General features: G+C 36.3%; 1 long non-coding RNA gene across 2 annotated transcripts in view; it reads right to left on the bottom strand.

Annotated features, from left to right (window-relative positions):
* Nucleotides 1–11,919: 11,919 nt before the first annotated feature.
* The window catches only part of LOC143655841 (uncharacterized), a 97,367-nt gene continuing 93,005 nt past the window's right edge, over nucleotides 11,920–16,281 (bottom strand). For both annotated transcript variants that reach the window (XR_013162286.1, XR_013162285.1), the window contains exon 4: nucleotides 11,920–12,024. This is a non-coding gene — a long non-coding RNA (uncharacterized LOC143655841). The remainder of the gene's footprint in view (nucleotides 12,025–16,281) is intronic.

Raw genomic sequence — 16,281 nt, 5'->3', positions numbered from 1 at the left:
ACATTTGACGAGCCGGTTAATAAGTGTCTTGGAGTAGGTCTATTTGGATCCACTTTATTTGATGTATTCTGCACTTCTTGGATCTGTAATTTGAGGTCTTTCATAAGAGATGGGAAATTTTCAGTGATTATTTCCTCCATTAATCTTTCTGCTCTTTTTTACTTCTGTTTTCCTTCTGGGACACCAATAGCACATATATTCATGTGCTTCATATGGTCATTCAATTCTCTTAGAACCTGCTCATATTTTTCCATTATTTTCCTTATGTTTTCTTTTGTGTGTCAGATTTCAGATGCTCTGTCCTCTAGTTCACTAATCCTTTCTTCTGCCTATTCAAATCTATCATTGTAGGTCTCTAATCTTTTTTTTCATCTCTTTTATGTACCTTTCCTTTCCATAGTTCTGCAATTTGGTTTTCCAAACTTTAGCATTCTTCCCTATGCTCACCCAATGTCTTCTTTATATGCCCTCTCAATTTGTTGACTTGGCATTTTATGAGATTTTGCCTGTCTGTTTCAGCATCCTGAAATAATTGTTTCACTGTCTGTATCTCAATCAAAATATTGGTTTGTGTAGGAGCCAAAGGGTTAACAGAAAACCTGCGGAATTTATTGGGAGTGACTGGTTTCAAAGTGGCCTTGAGGAGGTCTGCTGCAAACAGCGAGCTCCCAGCCGTGAGCCTTATCTGGGGACAAAGGGGAAGAACATGGTCTTCAAACAGACTTGTTTTGTATCTGCTTTCGCACACAAAGTATGGAATGTTCCCTTTTTGCTACCCAGATATCCAGGAGGCTAGATTGAAAGTAACAAGAGAACAAGGGAATACTATACTGAAAAAACAGGCTTGTATCAGCAAAAGAGCTATGAAAAATGATATAAAATAAAGCAGCTGGAGCTCTTCAGGGCTGCAATCATCTTGTCTGTCTTCTGTGTGTGTCTGTGTGACTCATTCCACAGGAAGTGTCCACGTCCATGTTTTTTATTTCACAGGGGTTGCTGAAAGACTGCAACAGTTTGTTCCTTTGACTTGGCCATATCTTCAATTTTCCTAGTATGACTCATTTTCTCTGCCATTCTATTTTCTGATTTCCTTAATTAGTTTATTCTGAAGGTTATTTTCACTCTTTCACCTAATGTTTTCTTGTTGGGTGGCTTGGTTCTCTATCTATTCTTTGGCATTCAGTTCAACTTATTCTAGGCCTATAGCATAGGTTCTGTTTAGCTGATCAGAATTTTTCAGTTCTTGTTTTTCTATTGCCCTGCCTATATGGAACCTTTCTCTGAGGAGGGTCTCCTCAGATATTAGTGACCCCGCTCAGATTTTCCAAGACCAGGCAGGCTCATGTCTCAAAAGAAGAACCTAGCCAGTATCTAGTTTCCTTGAAGTTGATATCCAGCAGGATGTTAGACTTTCATATGAAACCTATAGACTCTCATGTTTTCCTAGCCTTCCTAGCATGTGGCCATTGCCTTCCCACAGCTTCCCACCAGCACATAATGAGATACTGCCTTTTATTTCAGCAGTGCCTCCTTGCCAGGGGCATGGGTTAGACTGAAATTCAGGTAGTAGCCAGGCTTTGATTGCTTCTGTTTTCCAGCCCTTAGGGCCTGAAGCCCCTGAAGGAGGGCACCACATGAGCTTGGCCCTACACCCCCTTTTCTAAGGGGAGATATGTCCTTTAGGGAATTGTCCCCATCTACCTATTTACTTTGTTTCTCAGACATGCCTTAATTCCACCCTTGCCTAGGGAAGTTCTGAGCCTGAGAGTGCTTGAAGTTCTATTTAATGAGCTTTTAAGAAGTTTAAAGAAAAAGATGGGCCACGGTGCTCAGCAGGCAAGAATGCTCATCTGCCATGCCAGAGGACCCAGGTTTGATTCCCGGGGCCTGCCCATGTAATAAATAAATAAATAAATAAATAAATAATAAAGAAAAAGCCTGTTCAGAACTAGATCCCAGTTCCCTGAGTTTGCCAATGAAGAGCTGGAGTTATTCCATGGCTTTATATGTCCCCAAGCCACACACATGCTCCTTTTCCTTGGGATCCAGCAATTTTCCAATATTTTGTGCTAATTTAACTCAACACATCTCAGGTTTTTAAGTTTTTTCCATTAATTCCAGGGTAAAAACATATATATAAAAATAAAAAACTTTTTTGTTATAGTGTTTGTTTGCCTGTGCTCAGGGCCTATATTCAGTAGTCAGGATTTGTTAATTCCACAATTGGAGCTTGTTGATCTAAGTCCTTGATACTAGCAAAATCCATGTATTTCCCCTAGGGCAACCAGGCTTCTATGCCTAAGAGAGAGGGGCACCAGGGAAACTTACTGAGTTCTGAGGCTTGGGAAACTTACTGCTCGCAGTGGGATCTTAGCTGTTCCACCTATTCCAAATAGGTGTATGATGTGTGTCTGCTCACTGACACTTCCCCAGCAGTGTTCTATACAGTTCCTGAATATTTACTACTTGCTCTGGAGGATGAACAAAATTCCATACATCACTATGATGGCATCTTGCCATGCCTGAAAAAAAGCATCAAGAGAAAGATAAACCATCACATACAAGGAAAACTTGGTAAGACTACATGTGGATTTCTCAGAAGAAACTATGGAAGTGAGAAGACTGTAGTATGATATAATTAAGATACTGAACAAGAATTTCTAAGCCCAGTAAAACTGCCCTTCAAAAACGAGGGGGAGATTAAAGTAATTTCAGACACACAATCACTGAGACAATTTGTGAATAGGAGAGACCAAGTCTAAAAGAAATTCTTAAGGAAGCACTCAGCCGAAGACAGGAGAGAGAGGTCTGGAGAAGAGGGTAGTAATGAAGAATATCATTTAAGGTAACATAAAAAAAATAGATATGACATATAAAATCCAAAAGATAAAATGGTAGAAGAACATACTGTCTTACAGTAATAACATTAACTCATTAATTCTTAATGGATTAAACTCCCCTAATCAAAAGATCAGAAGAATGGATAAAAAGCAGGACTCATCTATATGCTGTCTATAGGAGAAACATTCTTGATTCAAGGACAAAAATAGGTTGAAAGTAAAAGGTTGGGAAATGATATTTCATGCAAACAACAACCAGAAGAGTGGGGGTATCTATACTTCTATTTGAAAAATTAGACTTCAAATGTAAAACAATTAAAAGTGAAAAAGATGGTCACTATAGATTAATAAAAAGGAACAATTCAACAAAAAGATATAATCATAAATATTTATGCACCACGTCAGAGTGCTCCAAAATACAAGAGGCAAACATTGACAAATCTGAAGAAAGAAGTAGGCACCTCTACGATAAAGTGAAGACTTCAATTCCCCACTCTCATCAATGGAAAGAACATCTAGACAGAGGATCAATAAAGAAACTGAGATTTTTAATAATATTACAAAAGAACTAACCTTAATAGACATATACAGAACACTACACTCCACAACAGCAGGATACACATTTTCCCAAATGCTCATGGATCATTATCATGGATACATCATATTCTAGGCAACAAAGCAAGTCTGAGTAAATTTTAAAACATTGAAATTATGCAAAATACCTTCTCAGATCACAATGGAATGAAATTGGAAATCAATAACAGGCAGAGGACTGGAAAATTCACAAATATAGAGAGGATACAAAACACACTCTTAAACAACCAGTGGATCAAGGAAGAAATTCTAAGAGAAATCAGTAAATATCTTGAGGTAAATGAAAATGAAAACACAACATATAAAATTTTATAGGCTGCAGCAAAGATGGTGATGAGAGTGAAATTTATTGCTCTAAATGCCTATATAAACAAAACATAAAGAGCAAAGTTGTGGAAGTAACTGTTCACCTTGAAGAACTAGAGAAAGAACAAAAGCAAACCCCAAACAAACAATAAGAAAGAAATAACAAATGTTAGGGCAGAAATTTTAAAAATTGAGAATATGAAAAAAATAGAGAAAATGAAGAAAACCAGAAGATGGTCCTTTGAGAAAATTAATAGATCCTTAGTTAACCATACAAAAAAAGAGAGAAAGGATGCAAATAAGTAAAATCAGAAATGCAAGAGGGGACTTAAGCACTGACACCACAGAAATAAAGGAGGTAATCAGAGGAAACTAGGAGAAACTACTTGCTAATAAGACAACATAGAGACAATGGACAATTTCCTAGAAAAGCATGAACTAACACTGACTAGAGAAGAAATAGACATCCTCAACAAAACAACCACAAGTAAAGAGATTGAATCAGCCATCAAGAAGCTCCAAACAAGAAAGTCCAGGACCAGATGGCTTCACATGTGAATTATACCAAGCATTCAAGAAAGAATTAGTACCAATTCTTCAAACACTTCAAAAAAATTGAAATAGAGGGAGAGCTGCTTAAATCATTCTATGAAGTCAGCATCTTAATACCAAAACCAGACAAAAATACTACAAGAAAAGAAATTTACAGACCAACCTCTTTAATGAATATAGATGCAAGAATTCTCAAAAAATTTTAAAAACCACAATCAAATCGAGTACAGCAGAACATTAAAACATTATACACCCAGATAAATTGGATTTATTCTGCATATGCAAGGCTGATTCAACAGAAGAAAATCAATTAATTTAATACACCATATCAATAAGTCAAAGCAAAAATACATAATCATCTTGATTGATGCAAAAAAGACACTTGGCAAAATTCAACATCCTTTCTTGATGAAAACGTTTCAAGGGATAGAAGCAGAAGGGAACCTCCTCAACATAATAAAGAGAATATATGAAAAACTCACAGTTAACATCATCCTCAATGGGGAAAGACTGAAAGCTTTCCATTTAAGATCAGGAATGAAACAAGAATGCCCACTGTCACCATTATTATTCAATATTGTGCTGGAAATTTTAGCCAGAACAACTAGACAAGAAAAAGAAATAAAAAGCATCCTAATGGGAAAGGAAGAAACAAAACTCTCACTGTTTGCAGTTGATATGATACTAAATGTCAAAAATCCTGAAAAATCCATAGCAAAGCTACTAAAGCTAACAAATGAGTATAGCAAAATTATAGGGTACAAGATCAACATTCAAAATGCAGTAGTTTTTCTATACACTAGGAATGAACAATCTGATGAATCAAAAATTTCATTTACAATAACACCCAAAAGAATCAAACATTTAGGAATAAATTTAACTAAGGATATAAAAGACCTATACAAAGAAAACTACAAAAAGTTGCTGAAAGAAATCATGGAAGACCTAACTAAATAAATGAAAGAGCATACCATCTTCATGGATTGGAAGACTAAATATAGTTGAGATGTCAATTCCATACAAATTGATTTATAGATGCAATGCAATACCAATTAAAATTCCACAACTTACTTGGCAAAAATGAAACAAAAATAAACAAAAATATTTGAGTGAGCCAAATCACCAAAAATTTGTGATGAAGTAAAATATAGTGGGATGTCTCACACTACTGACTTTAAAACTTATTACAAAGCTATATTGGTCAAAACAGCATGGTGGCAGCATTAAGATAGATATACTGACCAATGGAATTGAACTACATGCTCAGAAATAAACCCTCTCATCAATGGAAAATCGAACATTGATAAAGCTATCAAGCCAACCCAACCGGGATAGAGCAGCCTCTTTAATAAATGATGTTTGGAGAACTGGAAACCCATATGCAAAAAGATGAAAGAGGATCCATATCTCAACAACCTATACAAAAATTAACTCAAAATCGATCAAAGACCTAAACATTAGAGTTAAGACAAGAAAAACTTTAGAAGAAAATATAGGGAAAAATTTTTAAATGTTGTGATAGGTGATAGTTTCCTAGACTATAAACCCAAAACATGATCAATGAAAAAAGAAACAGGGTCTCCTCAAAATAAAAAAACTTTATGCATCAAAGAAATTTGTCAATAAAGTAAAAAGGCTGTATACACAATGGGAGACAATATTTGGAAACCTCATATCAGATAAGGATTTAATATCCAGCATACATATGAAGATATTATACAACTCAATATCAAAAACATAAACAACCCAATTTAAAAATAGGCAAAATAACTCAGCAAATGAACTCACTGCCCCTCCCCCAATATGTGAAACATGACTCCTAGGGGTGTGAGTCTCTCTGACAATGTGGTACAGGAGTCCCAGGATGAGCCAGGACTTGGTATCATGGGATTGGAAAGCTCTTCACCAAAACGGGGAACAGAGAAATGAGACAAGATAAAGTTTCAGTGGCTGAGAGATTTCAAATAGAGTCGAGAGATTATACTGGAGGTTATTCTTATGCATTATATAGATATACCTTTTTAGTTTATGGTGTATTGGAGTGGCTAGAGGTAAGTAACTGAAACTGTTAAATTGTGTTCCAGTAGCCTTGATTCTTGAAGATGACTTTATAGCTATGTAGCTCATAAAATATGGCCACATTATTGTGAAAAAAAGAAAAGTGTGAGACTCTAAAGGGATTATGAAAGATATTCTTAAATTCAGTCTCATTGAAACTTAATTATAAAAGTTGGATGCAAGGAAGAACAGGAGCAGAGTGGTAAAATCAAACTGAAGGAATACTAACTTCAAAAGTTGTAAATAATTTAACTATGATTGGTTTTTAAATGACAGTATGAACAGTGAGTCTCATTTCTCCCTCCTCCCAAATGATAGAAGGAAACATGAAAACCTTCTGAGCTTACATATTACTGCAGGAAGGCAGGGTGAACGGGCAGATCCTGGGTCCTGAACTGCGCTGCTCACAGAGTATGCCTGACCCATGACACAGCCTGGGATGATTCCAACCTGTTCTGACCTGAAAAACATGATCTTAGGAAGATGGTTCACTTCAAATGGACCATTTCATTCCAATTACTATCAGGTGCTAGTTTCTGCAAAGTGGCCAAATCCAGAAACTTAATCATCACCTAACATCTTAAGATATTTTAGCTTAAATAATTTTTTCACTGTTTTTGATTTTTCATTAGAGAAGTTGTTTTTACAAGAAGTTGTTTTATAAGAACATCATGCAGAAAATGGAGTCCCCATATACCATCCTTATATTATTAACAATTTGCATTAGTGTGATGCATCTGTTACAACTGATGAAAGAATATTATTATTGTCCTATTAACAATAGCCCATTGTTAACAGTAAATAATTGATTCTTGAACCAAAGGAAGGGTTGTTATCTCTTTGCTTGCTTTTCATTCTCACTGAAATAACTTATTTTACCTGATGGTGATTGAGGTTAGCATTCTCCTGGCATATTCAGGCGTATGAACTTGGACCACTCACACAGCTTTCTATCTGAGGCCAGCTACTACTCAAGTCACGTGGAGCAGACAATGAGCTCACTGGAGATGTCACAGAGCCTCAGTTACCATGGCAATTATTAGAAGAGAACACACAGAAGGGTAAAGGAGAAAGGAAAGAGACCAGAGAATAGCATTGGAAGAGTTGAAGAGTAATAGAAAACAACATATTGTGCCTAAACTTGTGGTTGAGAAATGCATGCAAAGCCTGTGGGCAAAACAACTTTTTCAGAAATGGTGACTTCCCAGCAGCTTCCTGGAGTGCCGTGGTTTTATGGAGAATGATTACTGAGTTACATGGTGTAGTCAGCTTTGACTAAATGCAAAGGAATTTGGACAGATTTGGAAGTGCAGAGATGATTTTAATACCAATAAGTTCATATTAAGTTAGCTAGATGGCCACCAAGATGGTAGAGAATCAACAGAGATTTTCTACAGGAAAACCATTGAATGCCAAAATATTTTGAAATGTGGAACAAATCCCTATATTATCCAGGTGCTTTTCCAAAGTACAAAAATTGGAGTGTCCTTGAGTTATGTACTGAGGTAGAGCAGAAATGGTAGAAGAAACCTAGTTACTTCATAGAGTATTACTATCAATTTATTTGTTCTAAATTACTCCCAGTATCAGTTTTTGGAGCATGGACAGAGAGAATGTGCTTCAGTGAGTTTCAATTACATGATGAGGCTTATCCTACCACCTTGTGGCTCTGGACCAATGTGCACAAAATTGGAGAATAAGAGTGTGGTCCTCAAGGGAATTACAAAAAGCCTAACTGAAAAAGCAAAATTCAGAAACATCGTATCAGCATGGGATGACTGTGCACTTACTTAATTAGCTAAAAATAATTTATTCTAAAATTCTGCTCTTGGCAAGTATTTTTGACATAATAGACTTACTAGACTTTTGTGCTATCAATTGACTTAACTGTATCAAGAGCTCTTAAGAGGAAAGCTTGATTAATCTTGTATCTGGAAGGTCTAAAAATCAAACACTTATTCATGAAGTTATGCTGTACCAAGGGACCAACTCGAGAATAAATTCAAGAACAGTGCTTTAAGTGACATGATTATTTAAGAAATAATCCAAATCATGAGGAGTATAATGTTAATTAGAGTGAAGAAAAATATGTACAATTTAATACTAGCTAGAGCAATACTCCACTTAGATATCATATCCATTAGAATTATCCTACTCTATTGAAGAGAATACACCACCAAACTTATAGCCAAATCTAATCACTTATCTTTTGTGAGTGTTTGTTTCATTACTTTAAACACATAATATATATTTGCATGTAAACTCTTCTTGCCCAGTGCCTGACATAGGATAGACTTGTGGGAGGGCTCTGGAAAAAACTTGAATGCTAAATAAGGCCTCAGGTCAGTCTTATGCACATTGAGGTCTGAAGGCTACTTGATTGTCCGATGAAAACCCCCTCCAAGGTGGCCTTAGGTGACATAGAGTGGAAAAAGTTATAAAACCAACATATCTGAGGATTAAGTGTGTTGTTTTCCTTGGTGAGTGATTGGGAAGGTATTCAGGATGTTGATATCTGTTAGCGAATTTTAATTGTCACTTAAATAAGCATCTTTGAGATAAGGGGAGCTCCAGGAGCCCCTTGAAGCAGTGTTCCAGTTTGCTAGCTGCCAGAGTGCAACACACCAGAGACGGATTGGCTTTTAATAAAAGGGGATTTATTCTGTTAGTTCTTCAGAGGAAAGGCAGCTAACTTTCCACTGAGGTTCTTTCTTATGTGGGAAGGCACAGGATGGTCTCTGCTGGCCTCTCCAGGCCCCTGGGTTCCAACAACTTTCCCTGGGGGGACTTCTTTCTGCATCTCCAAAGGCCTGGACTGAGCTACAAGTGCTGAGATGAGGAATGCCAAGCTGCTTAGACTGTGCTACATTGCGTTCTCTCATTTAAGCACCAGCCAATTAAGTCAAACATCATTGATTGCAGCAGGCACGCCTCCTAGCCGACTGCAGATGTAATTAGCAACAGATGAGGTTCACATACCATTGGCTCAAGTCCACAGCAACAGAAATAGATGCCTTCACCTGGCCAAGTTGACACCTGAATCTAACTACCAGAAGCAGCTAGTGACATCGAATATAGACTCTGATGTTTAAAATTCACAGTCACTTTGGGGTGCACAGGTGGTTCAGTGGTAGAATGCTCATCTTCCATGTGGGAGACCCAGGTTCAATTTCCATACCATGCACCGCCCACTCCACACCCCCAAAAAATCCCCAGCCCATCTGATGTATTGGGCATATAGAAAACCAGAAAAGACCACTGATGCAGTGAAAGTCATGCAAATGGATTCAGTGGTGTCCTCTCACTTTTGAGCTCATCTTTGAAAGTAAAACATGCTGGTGAACTGAGTACTGCAATGTGATTGCCCTTGCTGCTCCTTTGGCAACTCCTCAAGGGGCAAAAATGGCCCGATAGGTTTACAAAATAATACTTTTTGTGTAATAGCAAAAGAAGATCTTTCATGAGCACCAACCTATGACAGTGCTGTAGTAGGATTCCAAAACCTTGGATATCTAAGAGTGGAGTGCTTCTGAAAAGTATAAATGCACAACTGTGTCCCTTAACTGTCCTCATTCAATGTTCACTTTGTTGCAAATATTGCTACAAAAAAAGGACCATGAACCTTATTGTGTCATCTATAAATATTTTAGATTATAGACAACATAGCATAGGCAATATTGTATAACTAATTTTAAAAACCCACATATCTGTTTTTCTGGGCCCTCCAAAAGAATTCCCATGAAATATTTAATTGAAAACCCTGTCAGATTACCTTAGCCTGTATCTCTTTATTTCCCTATTTTCAAGATGATATGATGATGTAATTCAGTGAGCTTTGAATGAATCAGAGATGAAACATCTGAGATTAAGATTTAAAATAACTTCTATTTATAAAAGGAAAACTGAACTTGTAATATCAGGGGAATTACACAGTGTTCTCATGCAGAAACAGAATTACCATTCCCTTCTGTAAGATAAACTCATAACAAGGAAAAATGAATGGAACAGTTATCAAGGAAAAACAAGTCAGTTCTTCAAATCAGGAGATGGAAGAAAAATAATATCCTCAAACATCGGAGACAAGTTTCATCCCCTAAGAAGGGAGGTTGAAAGATTTAATATTCAAGAAGTTTCATCACAGTCTTCTCAGATGTCACCTTTCCACTTTTCAGGGTCCCAATCTAAGTATCTATAACCACCCAAATCTTAGTGACTGAAAACAACCATAACCATTTATTATTTGTCACTTGTCTGTGGACATGCCAAATCACCTGGAAAGTTTTTTCTGTTCCACAAGGTGTGGGATCTTGAGGCTTGACTACACTGAAACAGCCAAGAACATCTCCCTTAAATGGCTGTAAATTGGTGCTGGCTGTTGGTCAGATGCTCAGTTGCTGCTGTCCACAGGCCATGGAGAAAGATCCAGATTTCTGATGGCCAACCTCAAAAGTTACTCAGCCTCACTTCCATCACATAATATTGGTCGATAATGGTCAGGACCAACCCGCATTAATACAGAGGGTAAGTGCATCCCACAACGTGATGGGAAAATGGTAAGGTCATATTATAAAAAATCATGTACTTTAGAGATATTCTTTGGACCATCTTTGGAAACATTTTAACACAGGCCATGAAAAGTCATAATTTCCCATATTTCAAATATATTCAACTTTTCACAAAAGACTCATCTCATTATAACATCAAGTATTAATCCAGAATTTTATCATTTAAACTATCATTTAATGATAAAATTTTATCATTTAAATTAAAGAATGATATCTTAGATGCAGTAATTTTATAGGATAAGTATAATATTCACTCTTGTTCAAAAAGAGGTAGCTTCTTTTTCTCTTCTCTTTTTTAATTCTTTCCTTCCCTTTCTAATCATTCAGCAATAAGGCCATCAGGGCTGGAAGAAAAAGGTGGGTATCTATGGTGGAGAATTAACCTGTGGTAACCTAGAGGGAAATATCAGAGCCCAGATGTGATGAGGGAGGTGGACGAGAGGGGCAAATGGGCACAGAATCTTAGAAACTGATAAAGGCTAGGGAAATCTTAGAAACTGACAGCGTGGTATGGGGTGTCAGTGCCCAAGCAAGATGAAGGGTCTGTCTGTACACTGAAGACATACTGACCAAAATTGCTTCCATACAGAGGGAGTTCTCTAATAAGTTAATGAATTAAAGGTAATGGAAGTCCAGTTTCTCACTGTCAGAAAAGGGTGTAACAAATGCAGTAAAAAACTAAAGCCAGATCTTTAGGAAAATGGCTGATTTCAGCTGGAGTACAAATAGTACAAGGTAAGCCTGGATTAATATTTGCTCCACCAGAAGGGAAAAAGATGCTTAAAGGTTTATGTGGGCATATCATACCATGAGTAAAGTTCCCCAGGAAGCAGACATTAAAACAGAGACTAGCATGTAAACGGTTTAGCAGGGCATACTCTTGAGATCAACACTATGGAGTAGAAGGAAAGAATCCAGAAAAGTGAACTACAATGCATTGGTTCCTTAAAAATTTATTGTATCACAATCAGTGAATAAGCATCCATGTTAGAAGGACAGAATACAGCACTGTCTCATGTAGAGTTATGAAAAAGCCCTTGCGATGAGTTATTCCCTTCCTTTCTACCATGATGCTTCCCATCATTAGAAGCAGGGCATTTTTTAAATGTCTGAGGAATACAAAAATAAGACATCTATGTGAAACAGAGCATTCCAGTATATCACTAAAACTACAAACAATTCAAAATATAGCAGAGACTCAATATGGTTGTAATCAGAGATATCAAAACAATTTTGGAGAATACTTCGTGAAGATGCTAATTAAATTTTAATAGATTACGTTGGTGAACAATTAAGACTGAAATCTAGAAAACTTCCAAAATCCAAAATTTGAACTGAAGACTATTAAGTTCCAAATTATACAGAGAAGAATTGAAGTACTAGGGCTGGGAGATTACAGAACTGGCTCCATCATCCCAGTTTAACAAGTTCCAGCACACTAGCCTCCTTATCCAACACATCAAATACATTCTGGTTCCTAGCATTACCTATTCCTTCTGCCTGGAATAATACTCTCCTAGTACTCACTGTTTGTTCCTTCACTTTTTCAAGTCTTCACTTAAATGTTAACATATCTATTAGGATTTCCTTAAAACCCTACTTAAAATTACAGGGGCCGGGCAAGGGTAGCTCTGCAGTAGAATTCTCATCTGACAAGCGGGAGACCCAGGTTCAATTCCTGGAGCCTGCAAATGTCAAATATAAAAAAAAAAAATTACAGGGCCCTCTTTCTAAGCCAAGCTGGCAGGTGAACTTGCTGCCCTCCTGCCAACATAGACTTAACTCCCAGGGGTGTAAATCTGCCTGACAACATGGGACAGCACTCCAGGGCTGAGCCAGGACTGGGCATCATGGGATTGAGAAAGCCTTCTTGACCAAAAAGGGGGAAGAGAGAAATGAGACAAAATAAAGTTTCAGTGCCTGAGAGATTTCAAATAGAGTTGAGAGGTAATCCTGGAGGTTATTCTTATACATTTTATAGATACCCCATTTTAGTTTATGATATATTGCAGTGGCTGGAGGGAAATACCTGGTGTTGAGCTGTGTTCCAGTAGCCTTGCTCTTGTAGACAATTGTATAACAATATAGCTTTTACAATGTGACTGTGTGATTGTGAAAATCTTGTGTCCAATGCTCCTTTTATCCAGGATATGGACAGATGAGTAAGAAAAATATGGATAAAAAGAAATAAATAGGGGGAATGGGGGTAAAATAAATGGGGTAGATGGAAATACTAGTGGTCAATGAGAGAGAAAGTTAAGGGATATAGAATATATGGATTTTTTTTTTCTTTTCCTGGAGAGATGTAAATGTTCTAAAAATGATCATGGTGATGAATATACAACCATGTGATGATATTGTGAGTCATTGACTGTACACCATGTATGGACTTTAGGCATGTGAAGATTCGTCAAAAATATATTTAAAATAAAATTACAGGGCCTGCCCCCAAATTCAATGTCCCATTCAAATTTCCAGGCTTTAATTTTCTCAAATTAAAAAAAAAACTTTTCACTTTGAATTTTTTTCACTGCTGTTGCCCCACCAATTAAACTGAAATGTTTTAGGCAGCAATTTTTCACTATCTTTACCACTCTGTCCCCAGTGTCTGTTCAGTATTCAATAAATGTTTGTTGAATAACTCTACATCACTGTTGCACTTAAAATGCCATTGGTTTAGTGGCATTCAAAAAAGTGCAACTGACATGTCTTTAAACAACAAGAGTGAGAACTAAATTGATGGCCAATGTATAGTAATTTCAAAAATAAAAAAGGGTATCTAATGGTAGATCTTCCTATTGCAGCATTTAGGAGAAGTTCTGTTACTAATCAATTATTCCTCAGAAACCTTTGACACTGCCAGGTTACTAGAAGCACAAGAGAAAGTAAAAAATCCAGTTCTACAAGTGCTCTTGCCCTCAGGGAATGGCAAGGGGGAATGGCAAGGCTTGGAATGTCATTATAAAACTAAAATTCAAAAAAGGATCTCATCTGTTGAACAAATACTTATTAAACTATCAAGGGAAAGAGTTCCAAATCTCTAAAGACCATGATGCAAGGAAATAAATATATACAATACCTACATCTGAGTTTTCATCTTTACCAAAAATTTTAGCTTTAAAGTTAGGGAGAAAAAAATACCTTTTCAGATTCACTCTTTGCACCTCATGGCAGGTGATGAACTTGGTCATCAAATTCTTCAGTTCTGCACAGGCTTCTCACCGTGTGGGTTAATATGGCATTTACCCTCTCAAACTAACCTTCCTGGCACTTATCCAAGGAATGAGTTAAAACTGCATATCATAATACAACAAATGCTGGAGTTTCTTCATAAATGGATTTACTGCAAAAGATTTCTTCTTAACATGACAATGTAAATATTTGATAAGAAGAAAATGCATATAATGAAGCTTGAATGTAAATTCTATTTTTTCCCTGAGTCTTGGGCATATATTTCTATCTAGTTTCCTCATTCTTTTCAAATATTATTGAGTAACATTTACAAAAATGACTGGGGAGTTCATGTGAAAGTGTAACTGATAAATTGTTGGTGGAATTATTATAAATATTATTTTGCTTCTTCAATGCAGAAAACATGGCAAACCTCTGAATCCATTGATATATTATCTTCTCAACCTATATCTTACTCTCAGCATCACTCATGTAATGTGCTTTGGTTTGATGTAAAATAACATTTCATTCAATGACAAAATCTTTCCTCTTCTGTGTGCTTTTTGTTTGTCGAACTTATAAGATGTGCCTTGAACAGTGACATTATACAGTAAGTATCCTCTAGAAATACTTTAAAAAGAGTCCCAAACAAAGTGGTATTGATATGGATTTTATAAACTACGATTAGGGTCCCACTGTCAGAGAAAATAATAGCAATAGCTGAGAAGGTCGCGAGGAACTAGGACATAAGACAGTGTAAAGAAGAAATTAAAATTAGCTTTAAAAATCACCAGACAAATTATAAAGGAATTGAAAAACCATGAAGACCTGTGTGACTGAGTGAATTTTTCTTCAAAAATGAATTCAGCAGAATAATTTGTGAACATTTCACAGGTAAGGGTATTTTTGAAAAGTTAATATTAATTAGCTCTTAGGTTACAATTAACATTCTTATTCTTCCTCTCTTCAATTATATCTATATTTTTATAATATGTATCTGTACATAAGTGCAATTTAAATATTCTTAATTTAAAAGCACTTTATTTTCATTTCTAAAATTGTTTGAGGATGACAAATTTCACTACCATCATAGCTCCCTGTGTCCAGACCAGAAAACAGAACTTCAGCTGAAAAAATCAGAGAATTGAACAGGACAAAAATCCTAAGTAAGCTTTTTATGAATTGTCCTACACAATCATAGAAGATCACTGTAGAATTTTTGTCCCACAGAACAAAAACAAGCAAAAACCTCTAATAATCTGAGAAAGGATGGTGCTGAGCCTCCAGTGCCAGCTTCTGTGATGTGATCGATATGGGCAACAAACAAGCTGGAATGACAAGTTGCATGCAGACATGATATACAGTCTATATAGCCCCGTAGGCAACGAGAATATAAAAATGGGAGTCTTTCTATTTTAGGGGCCAAAAGTTAACTATGATTCAACAACAAAAAACTAAGGGGGAGGTTCAAAGAGTGATTGAAGCAAGACATTCCATGCTTCAAGGTTGTTCCAATAGAAAACACCCAGGATGGGTATTTTAAAGTGCCTCTCACGTGTAAAGGGGAGGGAAAAAATGCCAAGAATAGAAAACAGCTATGAGAATAGTAAAATGAAACTTACACACAAATTAAAAACATTTATTTACTTTACTTTTTTTTTTACAGCAAGATTGGTCAAGTCTAGCCCACTTCAACAGTTCAGTAACTTGCTCAGTGGCATTCCCTATGGTCAGTTACTCACTGTGGCATATCCAGCTCACACATTCATATAGGAGTGAATCAAAACTTTAATCCATTTACTAGAGCTGAATCCAGCTGACTTGATATAGAGGAAGCATTTTCTATATGTCGATATGTTAGGTATAGTCCAATAAAAACAATATATCTTGGAGCCAAAGAGGTTCCTTTAATCAACACTTTGTAATACCACGGGAAAACAAGGAACATTGTCTGTGTTCTGTATCACAATGAAAAATGGCTTAATGTGACTTGCTCTTTATTTTTGCCACTCTCACTAATTAGAATAAATTAGCTTTACACAATTCCTTAGAAATACCATTCTCATAGGCTGAAGTGTTCATAAAATATCCTATTATGGTAAACAGATGAAGATATAGATGAATAGAAATTAGTGAAGTCTCAATGACAACATTTGAATCCTTATGTGTAGTACAGTGCCCTAAACTTATTTAAT

The sequence above is a fragment of the Tamandua tetradactyla genome, chromosome 14 (assembly GCF_023851605.1).
Source record: "Tamandua tetradactyla isolate mTamTet1 chromosome 14, mTamTet1.pri, whole genome shotgun sequence".
NCBI classification, from domain to species: Eukaryota; Metazoa; Chordata; class Mammalia; order Pilosa; family Myrmecophagidae; genus Tamandua; species Tamandua tetradactyla.
Note: the sequence above shows the minus strand (reverse complement) of the source record. Positions and strands in the feature narration are given on the sequence as shown.